The sequence below is a fragment of the Lissotriton helveticus genome, chromosome 7 (assembly GCF_964261635.1).
Source record: "Lissotriton helveticus chromosome 7, aLisHel1.1, whole genome shotgun sequence".
NCBI classification, from domain to species: Eukaryota; Metazoa; Chordata; class Amphibia; order Caudata; family Salamandridae; genus Lissotriton; species Lissotriton helveticus.
Window position 1 is genome coordinate 1,784,038,351 of NC_136068.1, and position 16,626 is coordinate 1,784,054,976.

The following is a 16,626-nucleotide window of genomic DNA, read 5'->3' on the forward strand; positions in this document are numbered from 1 at the left end:
GCAAAGCCAATACAGTCCTCCACGAATTCCAAAACAGATGTGTTGGTGCTTTTTGATACCTTTAATAAAACTGTTCTCTACTATTTGGAGTAGTTGACATCTATTATACCCCATACTTCTAACCCATAGGTGGCGATAGGGAGGTATTTGGCTCTATAGAGAGTTAGTAATTCTTTTACTGGTTTTTGCCCTAGCTTAGATGCGAACTGAAAAAGCGCATAGGCTGCCCTCCTTGTCTGCTGTGCTCTAACTGTCAAAATGGGTTTCCCATTTCATATGAGTATTAAATAAGTTGCCCTATACGTTTTTTACTTTTTCTATCTCCTTTTCCTGTATGACAAAGGTTTTAGTTTTTGTGGTCCAGGGACCACAGACCATGATATATGATTTATTAAAATTAACTTTGAAATCAAGAGATGTCATGAATTCTGTAAAGGGTTCAAGAGATTTTTGCAGACTTGTAAATGTAGGTGTACTTATATAGCGCAAACCTGTCACCCAAAGGGCATCCTGGCGCTTGCTTAGGGAACCCGTCCTGGTATTCCCCTGTGAGAAACCCCGGCAGGGTGTCCACAAGGTGAAAGCCAGGCATCCCGCCGCGAGGGGCCGTAGTGGAGATTAAGCAAGCTATTGCCCAGAGTTGCAGAGTGTGACCCCGTGATTCGAGTAGGCACCGGAGCGAGAATTGTCGAGTCCGTGGAATTTTTGAGCCCGAGACCCGCCGAGCTGTCCTTGCCAGCAACACAGTGTCTTCTGTGTATGAGAGCAGAGGGACAAAATTCCCATTTCATATGAGTATTAAATAAGTTGTCCTATAGGTTTTTTTTACTTTTTCTATCTCCTTTTCCTGTATGACAATGGTTTTAGTTTTTGTGATCCAGGGACCACAGACCATGATATATGATTCATTAAAATTAACTTTGAAATCAAGAGATGTCATGAATTCTGTAAAGGGTCCTTGCCAACAACACAGTGTCATCTGTGTGTGTGAGTAGAGGGACAAAGTTCCTACCAATTATGGGAAAGTCAAGATCCCTTTTTAATAAAAATTCCTCCAACGCATTAGTGTAAAAAAGAAATAAAACTGGGGCTAAGATGCAACCTTGACAGACCCCCGCTATAGAAATGATGGATTGTGCTTTTCCTCCTTACTGCCATATCTTACAGTCACCAATGTGTTTGTATGACGCCTATTTAGAAGGGTCACTAATGCTTTTTCAACACCCATATCTTCCGTCATAGACCACAATTTGTCCCAGCTGACAGTTTCAAAGGCACTAGATAAGCCCATGAAGGCCAGATTAATAGAGCTCTTCATGGACTTCACATGCTTACGGACAATTAGGGACAAATTGAGACATTTTGCAGTCACTCCCAGGCCCTTTCCAAAACCGTATTGTGTGTTGGACAAACCACCTTTTGTTGAAGCCCACTTTTCTAATGGCATACGGAGGACCCTACCCAGGACTTTTACTGTTGCATCAATCAATAATATTGGTCTGTAACACACAGGGCCCGTTCCATCTACCTTTTTAAAAACAGGGACTATTAATGCCTCTTTCCAAGATGGGACAAAAATGGCCACTTTAAAGATGGTGGTAAATAATGGTGTATCAAATAAAGAAGGGAGGTAAGAAGAAGCTGCAATCCATTCAGCTTCCTTTCAGTAATCTCTTATCAATGGTGCATGGATTACTTGTACCTGTGTAACCAGGGCCAGGTATTTCTGCTGTCTTTGAAAAACACTCATTCTTTCTTTCTTTATTGGTATTGATAATTAATTTACTGCTAATTAATTTTCAATTGGCAATTCAATTAAAACATTTTTTAATTGATAAGTATGTTATTTGTAACCCTCTGCTATCCCACACTTTCCCTACAATCACAGTATCTAAAGTGAGAATAGCAATTTTTACCCCTACGCTATACAACACTTCCCCTACTGTTGCTCTCTGTGGAGTGGGAATAGTATTTTTACCCCTATGCTATCCACCAATTTTCATACTGTTGCACTCTCTGGAGTGGGAATAGTAATTTTAACTCCATCGCTATCCAACAGTTTCTCTACTGTTACACTCTGTGGAGTGGGAATAGTAATTTTATCCCCCCCGCTATCCAATATTTGTCTAATACACCAATGGGCTGATTTGTTATTAAGACTTTGAAAGTCTTGATATTGGTCTGACAGTAGTGGTGTTAATATCAAAGGGTATGGGGTGCGGTCTGGGGCTGGTTAAGTACTTCTTGCGCTTCTTCCCTTGCGATAGTGCAAATTTTATGTGATGTCATGTTGCAGGTGATAACCCAGGCGATTAGTCTTGCCATACTATTCCCTACACCTGCCCTACCATCTTTCCATGTGGCAACTGACTCTCAGGTATTACTCCTATCCGTAGAACTCAGGCAGGTTTGGGTTTGAGGATGGCGCTGGCGCATTACCCTTTTTTTGATGGGCAACAACCTGTTTGCTTGTGAGGGTGATCTCCTCTCCACTTGTTTTACAGTTTGTACTAAATTCGGATTTCTCCTTTACATCGATTGCCACACAACGGAGCTGCTCTTGATTGCTTCCTAAACAATCTAAAACAGACTTCAGAGCATCAGATATAAGTTGGCTAACCTGAGCAAAAAAAGGATCTTATTTATCAGAAGGGGCCACTCTACCCTCCCGACCCCTGGTCCTCGTAGTACCTTCCATTGTTAAGTCGTGCCGAGTATTTTTCAACATGGGGCACTGCCTTTTAGATTTTGTGGACACCTCTGTCCTCTTTCTTTCCCCCCCAACACCTTGAAACCATGCAAACTCAGAAGAGGCAGGAACTTTTGGACTGTTTTCACTACTGATTACAGATGCATTCATAGTGTTGATAATGTTCAATGTTGGAGAATGTGGGACCGGAGAATGGGACTCTCTTTTGATATCAATAGCCTCTTGGTCCTTGGTCAGTTCCAGGAGAGAGAGTGGGAGAGGGGGGACTAGTGATAATCTTCTTTCAGTCAATTTAATTTCTTTGCTAATTGAGGCCACTGCTTTTTGTAAAAAAACAGCCATGGTGGAGCCCATGCCTACTGGGGCCATAATGTTTTTCCCCTATCCATGGCTTCGTGGGCTTCGATATCTGCAGGCCACTGCACTTGCTGAGGGGATGCCTGCTTCATCCTTTTTAAAATGTTAATAGCCTGTGCATTTAGGAAGCAAACTATATACCAGTGCAGCGCAATAAATGGACCTTGCTCAAAATCTTAATCCATTTTATCACTTACTAGCAGCCCGTCCCGACGTTGTCCGGGTATGAATTGCTGCCGGACGATTGTCGCGTCCATTGGCCACGCCCCCCAGAACACGAAATATTGCCCAATGAAAATGACCATAACAAATGCCTAAATCCTAATATGTGAGCACCCTCCATAGAACTTCTGGCGGGAGGTGTGTCTAAAAGTGTATCTCGGTGCTGGCCATCAATGAGAGAGACCTGTGCACTTTTGAAATGGGTGGTGAAACAATATGAGTATGTTGCTGGAGATGTGGGCCACCGTGCCAGCAATGTACTTACCGGGGAGGGATAGGCCCTTTCTTGCTATTTCTGTGGAGGCGGGCCTTGTTTCCTGTGCGCAACAGAAGTCAGGTGTCACCGGACGATAAGGCGAGATTAGATTTCCTGCACAATAGCCCCTGTTTGCGCTCCTTCCGGCCCTTGGGAATAGTGCCATGCCTGACCGACGTACAGTAAAGCAGGTGCACGGCACTGGGAGCACGGGGCAAGCACACCCGGAGCTGGAATGTATGCTCACTTTTTTTTCTCTGTAATGCCGCGCCACGCACACACCCACAGCACACGATATGAGACATGGCATGAAGGGCGGAACGTACCACACGCCCCCAGCGTTTGTCATGCCCCCAGCACACGCCCACAGCACAACGCAGACACGCCCACAAGGGACTACTTTGCTGGCACGGTTCTTTTACCTTTTAAATGTATATGGTGGGCATCTGCATAGCCTATGTCCTTCTGCTGCAACTGCCCTTTCCAACGCTGTATTGGGTGTTGTGATTGGTGCTGTGGTTACTGAGATTACCCGCCTCAAAGATTTGGGCTCTCTCTTTATAATAGTAGTATAGATGTCACAATACATCTATTGGCTGTTCGATTCTCAGCTGACTGCAGAGATGTGCAAATGATGGAACCAGGAGGGCAGGGCTGGCCCAGACTTGTTCAACCATGGAAGAATGCAGACGGGAAAGCCCCTGGAGTCTCCTGGCACTTAACATAACATATATTAAGTCAAAAAAAGTGTTGGTCACTTAAAAAAAAAAAAACTATTTCCACTCCAAACGTAAATTAAATTAGGGAAAGTGCATGACCCTTAACAAACACACCAAGAAATACTCTTTTGTGACCTCTATTTCTTTTTCAGTGATTTAATTATGAATTCAAATACGGGCTGATAATAAAATAAACCAGAATAAAGTCCGTGAACATGTAAACATTTATAGTAATTCAACTTTATTTATTCATTATCTTTCTTTTATCAAAATTGCTATATGCAGTTGTCCTGTTGGGTCATGGATACTGAATACATCTTTGTCTCATATTGTACAGAGATAAGTCGTTGCGATTGAGGTATGAATGTAGTACAAGAGGTATGAATGCATTAGAGTTTGTTGATATGTTTGTGGTGTTTCTCTACCTGGAGGTCATGATGCTGTAATATGAAAAATGATTTCAAATTGTAAAGATAAGTGTTTATGCTGATAAATGTCATCTTGACATGTTTAAATGGTAAAAAATGTTATAAAATAATTTTGATAAAAGAAGTCAAATGAATAAACACATTTAAATTACTATAAATGTGTACATGTTCATGGACTTTATTTTGGTTTATCTTATTATCATCCCGTATTCGAATTCATAATTGAATCATGGAAAAAGAAATAGAGGTCACAAGGGAGTTTTTCTTGGTGTGTTGTTGTTCTCCCCTCTTCTCTCTGGCCTAAACAAATATACTTTTTAGAGGGGGTCCCCCACTTCTTTGCAAAGGACCCTTAACAAACAACATTTACTATTCCCACTCCAATACAACTGATATCAGAGAAGGTGCTGGACTGTTAAAACTAAATCTACTATTCCCATTCTAAACACAAATTATTTGAAGTCAAGTGCTGGACAGTATAAAGAAAAATGTACTATTGCCACTCTAAATATTAATTAATTCAGGGTAGCTGCTGGACAGTAAACTAACAGAATAGATAATCCCACACCAAACATTAACTAATTCAAAAAGATATTTAACTGTAAACATAAAAAATGTAACATCCAAAATAAATTAATAAAAGAAAATAACTAAACATTCAACACAGCCTGTCAGGCGGTCCGGTCCACGCTAGGGTGGTGGGCAGACAAAAGTCCGCCCGACGTCCTCATCAGGTATTTTGTTATGGTCAACCGAGGGGGCTTATAATAGTGCTCATCATGCTTCCATTGAATTCACGCCCTTTTCCAACAATAACAGATTTCACCCACGTTTCATCCCTTTGTATCATGCACCCCAAAAGGATAAATTCCCTAATGTACAACATCGAATAAGACATATCGAAGGCACCTCTCAGAAAGCAAAAGGACAATTACATAGGGCTAAGGACATTAACAAAATCCAGGCGGACAAACACAGACATTAATGTGTGTCATGTAACAAAATTGACAGTGTCTGGCTGTCCACCCCTAATTTACAGTTGAAAAAGCATAGTCCCTTTCCTCCATGATTCATTGGGCCATAAAAAGTGGTGTAGCAAGTGGACCTGGTGGCAGTACAACTGGCATTACCTCATCCATTATAAATACACGCCGTCTTTCACACCTCTTTACTAAAACCAGCTTGAGGAATCAAGAATGAATGGCCGATTAAGATGTTGTTTGGACGAGCGTCCGACCTGCATTGTAGTAGAAATGGAACCGCCTGACAAGAAGTCGATTGGTCCCCAATCTCATAATATGATGTGACTGCCTCCACGGTGGTCGGAAAGTGTAGGTTTTCATTGGTGGCTTGTGCTGCTGGCTGCAGCACAAGCCTCAATAGAACAAAATCACTTTTAAAACATCCGTGCACCGTGTGGCAGACACTGCATGGAGCATTGATTTGTTGTGCCCCCTGACCTAATGGTAGAGGCCGCTGAGTGACAGGGGCCCTGCTTGAGGCCCAAAGCTATTTTCTGACAGACTTTCCAAGTCGGAAAGCCCGATATAAAGAGGCTGTTGGAAGTGGACATCATAATCTTGATGGCGGTGACTGAGCAGGCACCACTGCCATTTGGGGATTAACTGTCTGACCAACGCCACAAGAGGTTCGCCAATCCTGTTGTGGGTGTCACTCTTTCCTCCAGCATGCAGCCGTTGACCGACTGCATCCTATTGCGGATGTCAGACACCTGCTTCCGATGTCTGGCGGACTGCCAAAGACAGCCTTTCAGTGCAGATCTGGCCGACATCGTAATGGGATCCATATAATCAAAACCCATTTGTATAAATGGTGAGCAGGAATATGAAGTCAATTCAATCCTTGACTCAAAATTGAAAGGCACCGAACTGTGGTAATTAATATTCTGGAAAGGTTTTGAGCCATAGGAACTCATAAGAATTCATGCACCCTGATTACAAAAACGTTTCTATAAAAGGTTCCTTTCCAAACTTGGGCCCTGTCAGCGTTCTCCAAAAGGGGGGTGTACTGCCAAGCCTTCGCCTCCAGCATCAAGGAACACTACCAACCTAACGCACTTTGCCCCTCTGATGAGGTGTACTTAGGTTGCACTTACAGTGTTGTTTCAAACTGTTTTTTGTTGCATATCGAATAATCCTCACAGTACAGGCTGAGCAGCTCAGCTGAGTGCATTAGAACTTTGCACTGAAATGTGTTATGCCCAAGGTTTGCCCAAAGGTCTCTCTTTGTGTGCATGTACAGTTAATGAACGTTGTTGGAACTACAATACCCATGTGCCTGTGCTGTCCAAAGGGAAGTATAGCAACAGACAGCCATATAAATGCAGTCCAGCCGAGCAGCATGTTAGAAGTCACACATTTATAGGGTCAGCCACATCGGAGGAGCACCGCGTCCCGAGAATGAAGACAAAAAGCCAGCCGAGGTAGTACAGAATGAAGTCATCAGAATAGTAAGGATGCACCTGCACCTCATGTGTGGCTCCTTCACGCTACTTCACAGATGACGTCCGAGTTAAACATCTGTACCCTAACTTATCAGAGCAGCGAAGTGTTGTCTTTTTGGGAAACGTGGGGGAGGGGTTCCGCTATTCTGGATATACTTGATGACAATTCTTGATCACTAGAAACGAGCGAGTGGGCTCTGCTATTTGTTTATTTGAATCTATTACTGGGGCATATTTGATATGTATTTCTGGACATCGGTACCGAGTGAGTGGGCTCCGCATACTGTTTCCCTGAACACTCTTTGCAAGTACTGACTAAGGCAGGACGGACCCTTAATTAAGAGAGTGAAACAGAATACAAACTGCACCCAGTGCTACAAGGATACTACATAAATGCCAGAACACCTTCCTATTGTCTTGTAACAGGGAAATTGATGCCAAAAGGTTTCCTGTGAGGGACAAGTAACAATGAGTAAGGGGCGGATACCGTCTATATAGCATGTCAATAGTGGTCTTGTTAAAGGTGATTGGCATAAGATAGTGATGCTGTATATGCACTCCTTAGGTTAGGATCAGCCACTTATAAAAGTCTTTAAAAGCTATAGCGAATCAAGTCCAGCCCTTTTTTTCTCTTTCAGGTAAGGTTGTGTAGTAATGAAGATTACCGGTAAGTAACTGGGGCATTACCTCCTCGTAAGTCTTCCTCGCCACATGACTAACAAAGTGAGCACATACCAAAGGCAAGCGGCTTCATGGAAACTCACAAGAAACAACGGACCAGAATGAGACACCCATGAAAGAGGGCAAACCCAAAAGACCAGATGAGTGGAAGGACCACCCAAAAGAGGCATCCATGAGCAGGAAAAACCAGCCTGGGACAGAGAGACACCAGAAGGGCCGATAACCCGGACCCCCAAGACATGTAGGGCCTCCAGAAATTCCGCCCAAACCAAAAACTGAAGGAGGACAGAGAAGGCACGGAATCAGACCGCACGGAGCCAAAAGCAACAGCAAACAGGCCCCGGAACAGAAAGCAGCAATCCGGTCCAAACACAGACAAAGGAACCAAAGAAACAGAGGTCATCCCTACCACAGCGACCCAACAAAAAGCCGCAGCAGAAAAGAGAAGCAGTCTGACAAACACAGCAACACCGCACGGTGGACCACCAACCGTGAGAGAGCCGAAACCAACCAGAGGAACGGGGCAGTGGAACCAGATGCAAACAGACTGGCAGGAGCCGCAAGAACTGATAGGGGTGCATAAGGAACCCAGCACGCCAACCGGACAACCAAAAAAACAAAGGGCACCACAACCCCACCCACAAGGATAGAAACGGGCGGGACTCGGACCCCAGTCGCACAAAATCCCCCCAGGAAGGTAGCACGACACCAAGGGGAGAACCCAGGCAGGCACAAGGCAAAACAGAGCCAGGAAGGTGCATGAAACGACTCCGAAGAGACCCAGCAACAAAGGGAACGCAACCGGCCCACAGCGAAAAGCCGAGAAGGCGGCACACGGAGCCCAAAGAGCCAAAGGGACCAGACCCAAGGCCAAGCCACCAGAAAGGAAGCGAACGACCACCAGAGGCCACCATACAGCAGAAAGCACATAGAGCCCGGTAGTGAAGGGAACACAGCATGGAGGAGCGCGACCGCCCCGCACAGGACTAAGCAAATCGCCCCAGTACCGTTCCACAAGAAGGAAGCGAGTTGCCAAAGCGAGCACCCAGGCGCCCCACAGCTATCCAACCTCCAGGCCCGGCCCAGCCGAACAAAGAAGAACCAACAGGAACAAAGGCACACAGGGAGGAAAAGCCACAGGCAGAAACATACCAAAGGAGAGAAGGACAGAAGAGCTGGACGAAAAAGAGTCCGAGCCATTTCAACACTCCCAGTGAGCAACCCGAGCCAGCAGGCTCCAGGACCCCAAAACCAGCGACAAAGAGGAGGATACAAAATCCACACAGGAAGCGCAGGGCCCTGTCTGTGGGAGGAGAACCAGGCATACCAGCACCCCCGGACAACCAACAACACCGGCGGAAACAAAAACCACCAAGGGAAATCCAGAAAGCAGGGGCAGGACACAAAACCCGCGCCCACAGATACACAACACAGACCAATGAGCAACAGCTCCCAAGTCCACCAACCGTAGCAGCAGACGCCAATGAAGAAACACCCAGGCGAGCACCACCAGAAGGACAAAAGCCCAGGGCAGGCCAAACAAGCCCAGAACCCCTGGAAGAAAAGGGACCCTAGGAAAGAGCCCAAAAGCCAACACCGGGGACACAAACCAGAATAAAAGTGACCCAGGCAAGGACAGCACCATCGTGCTAAAATAACAGGGGTGAACACAGCAAAGCCCCGGAACACGGGGAAGGGGAGAAACTGCCGGGGAGAGCAACAAGAAGCCCCCCGCAGGGCCTGTGCAAATCCCAGACAAGCCAAGGAACGGTCAGCAGAAGGCAGAACAACCGACCCAGCACCGACCCAGGACCGATCGGGAAACTTTTGCATGCCCCAAAGGACGGCAAAGGCCGCCTTCACCCCAGAAAGACCACTGGCCAAAAGCAAAGCATCTGAAGCCGAGGAGCCACAACACACACAATACATGAGCTCCACAGGAGACTCAGCCTACAGTACCTGGTAGTCCCAGGCGGACTCCCATCAAGGTGCCAACCATACCAGACCCTGCCTAACGTCGTAGACCAGACGAGATCCGATGCTTTTAGGGCAGAACGGCCATAGGGCCCTGGAAGACCAAGGATGGGAAGCAGGAGGATAAATCCAAATGCCAAGGCGCAGCACCCCAACACTGTGGCAGCCAGCCACACCTCAGTGCACAAAGATACCTGAGAGGGTGCCACAGAGAGGAAGGAAGAGGACACTAAACCACCACACCAGACCATCCAAATGCAATCCAGTGAACAATGGGTGATAGCCCCCCATCACAACCAGAAACCCCCTCATAACCAGTGGATGAACGGGACCCGAGGGACAAGAAGGCCACTGGGATAGCCGACAGCACCCACAATGGAACAGAGGAAAGCACTGGCAGGATACAAACTCTTGTGCCGTTGGAGCCACCAGAGGCACAAGACATACCATTGAGTAACAGCTCCATGGAAGCCCAGAGGAGCAATAGGCAGAACCCACACAAGTCCCACCAACCACGTGAACCAGCCGGGACTAGAAAACAAGCGAGGCAGGAGGCAAACCCAGGGGAAGTGCCCGGCAAACATGCCTCACCCCGAAACAGTTTGAGACCAAAGGTGGAAGAGGGACAGGCCACAGATCGAACAAGGGAGAACAAAGCCACCAGAGTTGAAAGCCAGCAACAGCGCCACAGCAAGCACAGGAAATCCGCCACAGAAAAAGGCAAGAGCCGAGTCCCCAACCAGACACAGCAGATGCCACCAAAAGCAGGGGCCCGACCCACTAGAAACCGCCACTGAACACAAGTAAGTGAGCCCCACAACTGACAATAGGAGGGTGGCAAGGCAGGAGGCAGGAACTATGATCCCGGAAAGGAAAGCACTCAGGACGCGAGGAGAGGCAATAGACAGCCCCCAACAGAGCCCCAACGGCCAGGAGCAGAGGATAAGCATGCCTGCCGAGCCAGGGGACAGGCCAGGAAGCCACACAGCCAAAAGCGAGCCCCCATAACCAGAGGGAGGGAATGCAGTAGCGAAGACCCGGACAGCACAGCGCATGGCCAGGCACCAAGGAAAAGCATGCAGACCAATTACTGGCGGCACACCAACCACCTACATGCCAATAGAACCGAGTCAGGCGGGGGACACCCGACCTGATCAACAAAAAGGCAAAACAATAGATATCTCCTGTGTGAAATAGCACGTACAGAAGACAACGGTCCAAAAACAGGCACAACCCTGTCCCAAGAGACCAACCGAGGGAGGAAATGACCAGCCATTCCAACATGTAGTATGGCAGCAGGCAGCGTCCGCCCCAGTTAAAACCGAGCCCGGAGGAAAACTCAAGACCGGAAACACCGAGCGCCAGGAAACACCACTGGCGTGACCCTGCACCATAAGCACCAGGACCAGAACAAAACGAAGGCGGGAGGGCCGGAGAGAAAAGGGCGGCAGCAGAACTGAGAACACGCACCAGCCATACCGGGGGCGAGACAACAAAAAAGGGTGAAAAATTACCGCCGCAGACAACCCCCCAGGGACCTGAAAATACCACGAAGTGAGGAATGGCAGCAGCTGAGTAAAACCAGCCGCACGGGAATCCGGAAGAGCCCAGCCCCACCCGTTGGAAGACGGACACCAGCAATGTGGCCGAAAGTGGCACCCTGGAGGACATGAGACCCAGGCCGGGGAAACCAGAGATCCAGGGACGCCGCCAAGCAGCCCATAGGGAGACGGAATGCAAAAGTGCCGCAAAGAATACCGGGAGAGACTAGAAACTCGCCTGAACCTCCGGACAGTGCGCTGGCAAGACACAAACTGGAATACCAGCTTTAGAGGCACAGAGCTATCCGCCGTGTCACATACACTCCCCATTAGGCCCCCCGAGGACGGGGCAGAAAAACAGATGCCAGCCATCACAGAGAGGGAGGGCTGCGCGTACCACAAAAGGGAACAGGCATTTTCCCTTTCCACCGGCTCTGGTCCCATGCCTGCATTTCAGGTCTCACCGCCGGATCATGTGTAAGCTACGGCGCCTGAATACACGTTACTTTGAAATCCACTCAGCAGAGGGCCTGGACCCCGCCGGTTTACTGTGCGGCCAGGGCTTCCCTGCCCCTGGCAGTCCCGGCCCTGCAGATAACATGAAACTCACCACACACAGATCCCAACGACGGTGGGGAACTGATCCGCAATGCCGGTAAGGGTACAGGGAGGGAGGAAAATAACAGACCCGACCGCTGCACCTCCCTCGAGAGGTAGGCGCCAGCATCAGTCCAAGCGAGACCTGAGGGCCCCGCAACATCAGGAGAGGGGCGAGGTCAAGACACACATATCACCGGCCCCCACCCAGAAAAAACCAAACCACCCCAAGCACTGGGACGCACCCCCCCACAGCAAAAGCCCCCCGAGGGGCAGGCTGGAGACTCGGGGAGAAGCCGTCCCAACAGCACGGAGCCAAGCTGATATGACCGGGTAATAAGGAGGTTGAAAACGAGCCCAGGCCACCCCGGCCGCCCCGCCCCCGTCTCAAGTACAGCCAGCAATAAGGAAATTAATAAAGCTACTGGGACAAAGACAGGAGGTTCTAGTGATTAAAGTGGCATGAGTAGATCGCACACAAGAAAGGTTGTATTTTCAGTCTCACAAGTAGTCTCTAGAATAGACCATCATCAAATGAGCCGTTGTTAAAGACAGAAACAATAGGCAGACAATGTAAAATATATGCCAGATTGCTGAAAGTCCCTGCAAACCCCTCACACCAGAGGGACATTGTATGGGTTAGTGGCTAATCTGCTAACCTCTGAATTGTAAAACCTAGGAGCTACTTCAGACTTGACCAAATTTAAAACAGTATGATCTCCGGCAACTCCTTTAACCTCCCCTGTGCTTCATTTTCTAATTATGTGCAATGAGGTGGTATAACGTGTAGTTGTGTAAAGTAAGAAATGTGTAAAGCAGCACTGTAAAACCACACTTATGCAAGATCTTTAATTCCCCCCCAGTCCACCCTGATCCAGCCTTAAATCCCAGTGCTCTGATGCTCCCTGTGTAGGTGTTTCCTATATAAATCCCAGTGCATACAACCTTCAAGGTTCCTGGAGGAAGTTATACAGAGCACTACTCATGGAAATTACCCTTACAATGCCATCATCACAATATGGTGGGCAGTCCACTTGTCGCTATTTCTCAGGTTTAGCACTGCCTCCACAAAGGACATTGTCTAAACCGAGCCACTTGTCTTAATGTAACGGAGGCTCTTCAGTCTAAAAGTTCAAGACACCTCAGTTCCCCCATCCTTCAAATCAAACTAATAGACCTTTGGGGTCCAGACCAGACTTAAAATGGACACCGCTTAGACCATAATGCTATCTGTCTCAGAGCATCTGAAGTGTGATTCCCATGGCTGGGAACCAAAACTCCACCACCAAGCAGCCTCGACCATTCTTTTCTGACAGCAGCATGCAAATATCAGCCATGCACTTACGTGGCCGACTGGCTTTCCCATAAAACGTCAAGCAGTCTGTTTCCCGTCCCGTGCAATCCATTACTTTATCAGTTTTACATTCCTCTTTGGAGCCTTCGATGAAGCACTCTGGGCACTTGTGTCCATTGCGGGTCAAATTCATTGGAAGAACTAAAACCGACAGAAGAAAAGAATTAGACATCTAGACTATAACCAACATCACTAACTGCACCGACACCATTGCATATGAACAACAGAAGGCACAATATGATCTGAGACTGTGTTGATGTTGGCATTTAAAAGTGATGTGGTGGATGGAGCAATGTTTAGTGTTAAAGATCACATCTGGGACACATCTGTGGATCCCATCACCTCAATAAGTAGAAAGATAATGGGCCATGGAGCTGTTAACTTTCTTCCAAGATCTTGGCTCTTGAATAAATAAAATCTATGTGTGACAGTGCAAAATGTGAATTTACTGGTGAATTGTACCCAGAATTACTGATCGTGGTGGTAATTTGTCATTTCTCAGTGGACTCTCTCAGCCCAACACATAAAGAGCAACATTTTGCTCTTCATGTGTCATGTGCGAGTCGTGATGAGGGCCATGGTGACTGTCGAACTTTGGAGTTTATATTCTTGCTAACTTTATAGCATGCATGCCGAAATAAAATGAATACCACCACCACCAGTATATTCTTGGAGGACAATATTAAAAACGTGATAATGTTCCATTTATTTGTATATATTTCCACAAAACGTATAAACCTACCCATTTAAGTGTGGTTAAAATATGTATTTCTACATGTCATTTTTTTCCACTCTGCAGCCCCAAAAAATTGTGGAACTGTTGTCTGTCTCTTACCACTTAAAATACAAAGGAGAGCATTTACTAACATTTTGTCTGGGTGTTGACAGGCGCTAAGTGACATTGCATTGATTTACTTACCATTAAAAAGCCACTCACGAGCAGCACAAGATTGCACAGCGTCATGCGAATGCCTGTGCAATCCTTGGTACCTCTAGGTCCTAGTGATTGCAAAATGAGGGAAAATGATTGTATCTCCATGACACATCCTCTTTCCTATCTCAAACATTTAATGATGTTAAGTGTCCAGCCATGCCCATTTTGACTGCACACAATTTTTTTCAGTAATTACTCTGTATAAATAGCAGGATGACTTATAAAGTTGCACTTTGCAATGGTTATTTCATTTTTGATCGAAATCTCACTTATAGGCCTGGCTTAGAGACAGCTTCAGCTGCCTTGCCAGCCTCATGTTTTTCTAAAAAAATGCATAATGATTTGTAGTGTTACCTACAGAAAATAATGTGCGGCTCAGCCCCCTTCAGTCATTGGTCAGAAACGGTGTCAGTCACATGTTGTTTCCCCAGATCAGCACACATACAACGAGGCAAAGGTACTACCCAGTGACTTTGTTTCTAATCTTTGACTCAGCCCAGTGGACAGACATTGGTGTTTTGGATGTCAGGCAGCATCAGTGATGACAATTTACCTGGATAACCTTTGCTCCTCTGGATTCAAAGCTGTCTGGACTCAGAATACCCTCTTCAGTGCATGAGCAGCAGCTCCCTGCAGCTGCAGAGGAGTTCTACATTGAGTCATGATAACAGTGGAAGGCCCATGGCTCAGTTGTTATGGAGGGCAGTGGTAGCCCGGCTTGCTGTAGAATGAGCCAAAGTCTTCGAACGGATAGAAGGACCAGCCTTTACAACGCAGTCTTTACCACACACGACCTTAAACCAAGCAGCCTTAAACACAGGTAAGTACCACACAGGTAAGTCCAAGGTATAGGATTCTCATCTTTATCACATGTTGTTTACCATGCAATACTTTACCATGAAGGCATTTTTTTAAATAAGATAATTTATATGTTCTTTCACAACATGGAGTGAAGGTATTAGTAGGGGTAAACAGAGGGATGGGTTATTTTAGGGTTTTAGGGGTGGTAAGAGGTGAAGGGCAGCCTGAGTAATTTTAGGGATTTATGGATGGATAGCGGTAAAGGGTGGGAAAGGTTTATTTAGGTTTATAGGATAGTAGTAATAAAGAGATGATAAGGTGATTTTAGGGTTTGGGGGTGGGAAGAGATAAAGGGAGGTAAAGGTAATGTTATGGTTTAGATGTGGCTAATGGTAAAGGAAGGTGAGGGTAATGTTAGTGTTTTAGGGTTGTGTGGAGGTAAAGGGATGTAAGGTGAATGTAATGGTTTCAGGCTCGGTAGATGTCAAGGGAGGCAGGAGTAATTGTAGGGTTCAGGAGCAGGAAGAGGTAAAAGGAGGTTAGGATGCACTAAGGAGGAAGGAGAGAAATCTTCAAAAATATTACTCAAAGAAATGGATGTGGGTGTGGTTTGCCTTAGAGGTTTGAGAATTACTATAATTACTTGGGGATTTCCATATTTCTTCCCTCCCTATAGATATGCCTATAGATTTACTCCAATAAAGGGCTCAAGTAACTTCCTTTCCAGGATGGAAATGACAGCTGCCCACCCATCCCCACTCACTGGTTTGTCTGGGATGTAGGACAAGAGCTTTCTCCACAAGGCAAAATGTTTCATCCTCTGAGAAAAAAAATGCATTTACACAGGAGGCTCCATTTCCCCTGTGCAAAGTTAGCGAAATGCAAAACTCTGGGTAATGGGAGCTCCTGGTACCTGACTTTTTCAGCGCTTCGTCCTGAAACGTGCGCCTGGTACAGTTTGCTAGGTATACTCAAATTCAAAAGTATGTTTTGTAAATAAGGAACAGTGTGTTTCATGTATGTATGCACATATGTGTGTGTGTGTATTTATACAGCACAAACCTAGCCTAGGGCACCAAAGAGTGGTCGAAGGCCATAGGTAAGAAATACAATCAGTATTTTCAGGGTGGAATAGAGGGGAAATATTAAGGGCATCATTACGATGGGCGAGGGACCGCCCACAACCATCATACCAGGGATCTCTGGCTTCTGGACAGGAGGCGTTCAGAAACATCGACTGCCGCGGTCCCGACTGGCGGTCTTTATCCGACCAACTGTCGGATCTCCCTGTAGTCCCAGAAAGGTGGCAGTGCTGTTCAGGCAGGCACCGCCATAGGGATTACAATATCCCTTTCTGCCAGTCATTGTGGAGCAGTAAAACTGCAGGCAGGCAGAAATGGATTTGGGGGCCCGTAGTGGACACCCCTAACACCCTGGCCAGGGACATGGGCAATGGGGAGCATCTATGGTGCCCCCTACATATATCTAGGTACCGCATGGTGCCTGCCATGTAGTGCAGGAATATGTGTGGGGTGTCTGTTTTGTCTTGTGGCGGATGCTGCAGAGCACAGCACCCGCCCCAATACAA

General features: G+C 46.7%; 1 pseudogene across 1 annotated transcript in view; it reads right to left on the reverse strand.

The window, feature by feature from the left end:
• The window catches only part of LOC144770767 (phospholipase A2 inhibitor gamma subunit B-like), a 195,981-nt pseudogene that overhangs the window by 135,909 nt on the left and 43,446 nt on the right, over positions 1 to 16,626 (reverse strand). Inside the window, exon 4 of the transcript XR_013599008.1 lies at positions 13,295 to 13,444. The product of XR_013599008.1 is annotated as a phospholipase A2 inhibitor gamma subunit B-like (transcript). The remainder of the gene's footprint in view (positions 1 to 13,294; positions 13,445 to 16,626) is intronic.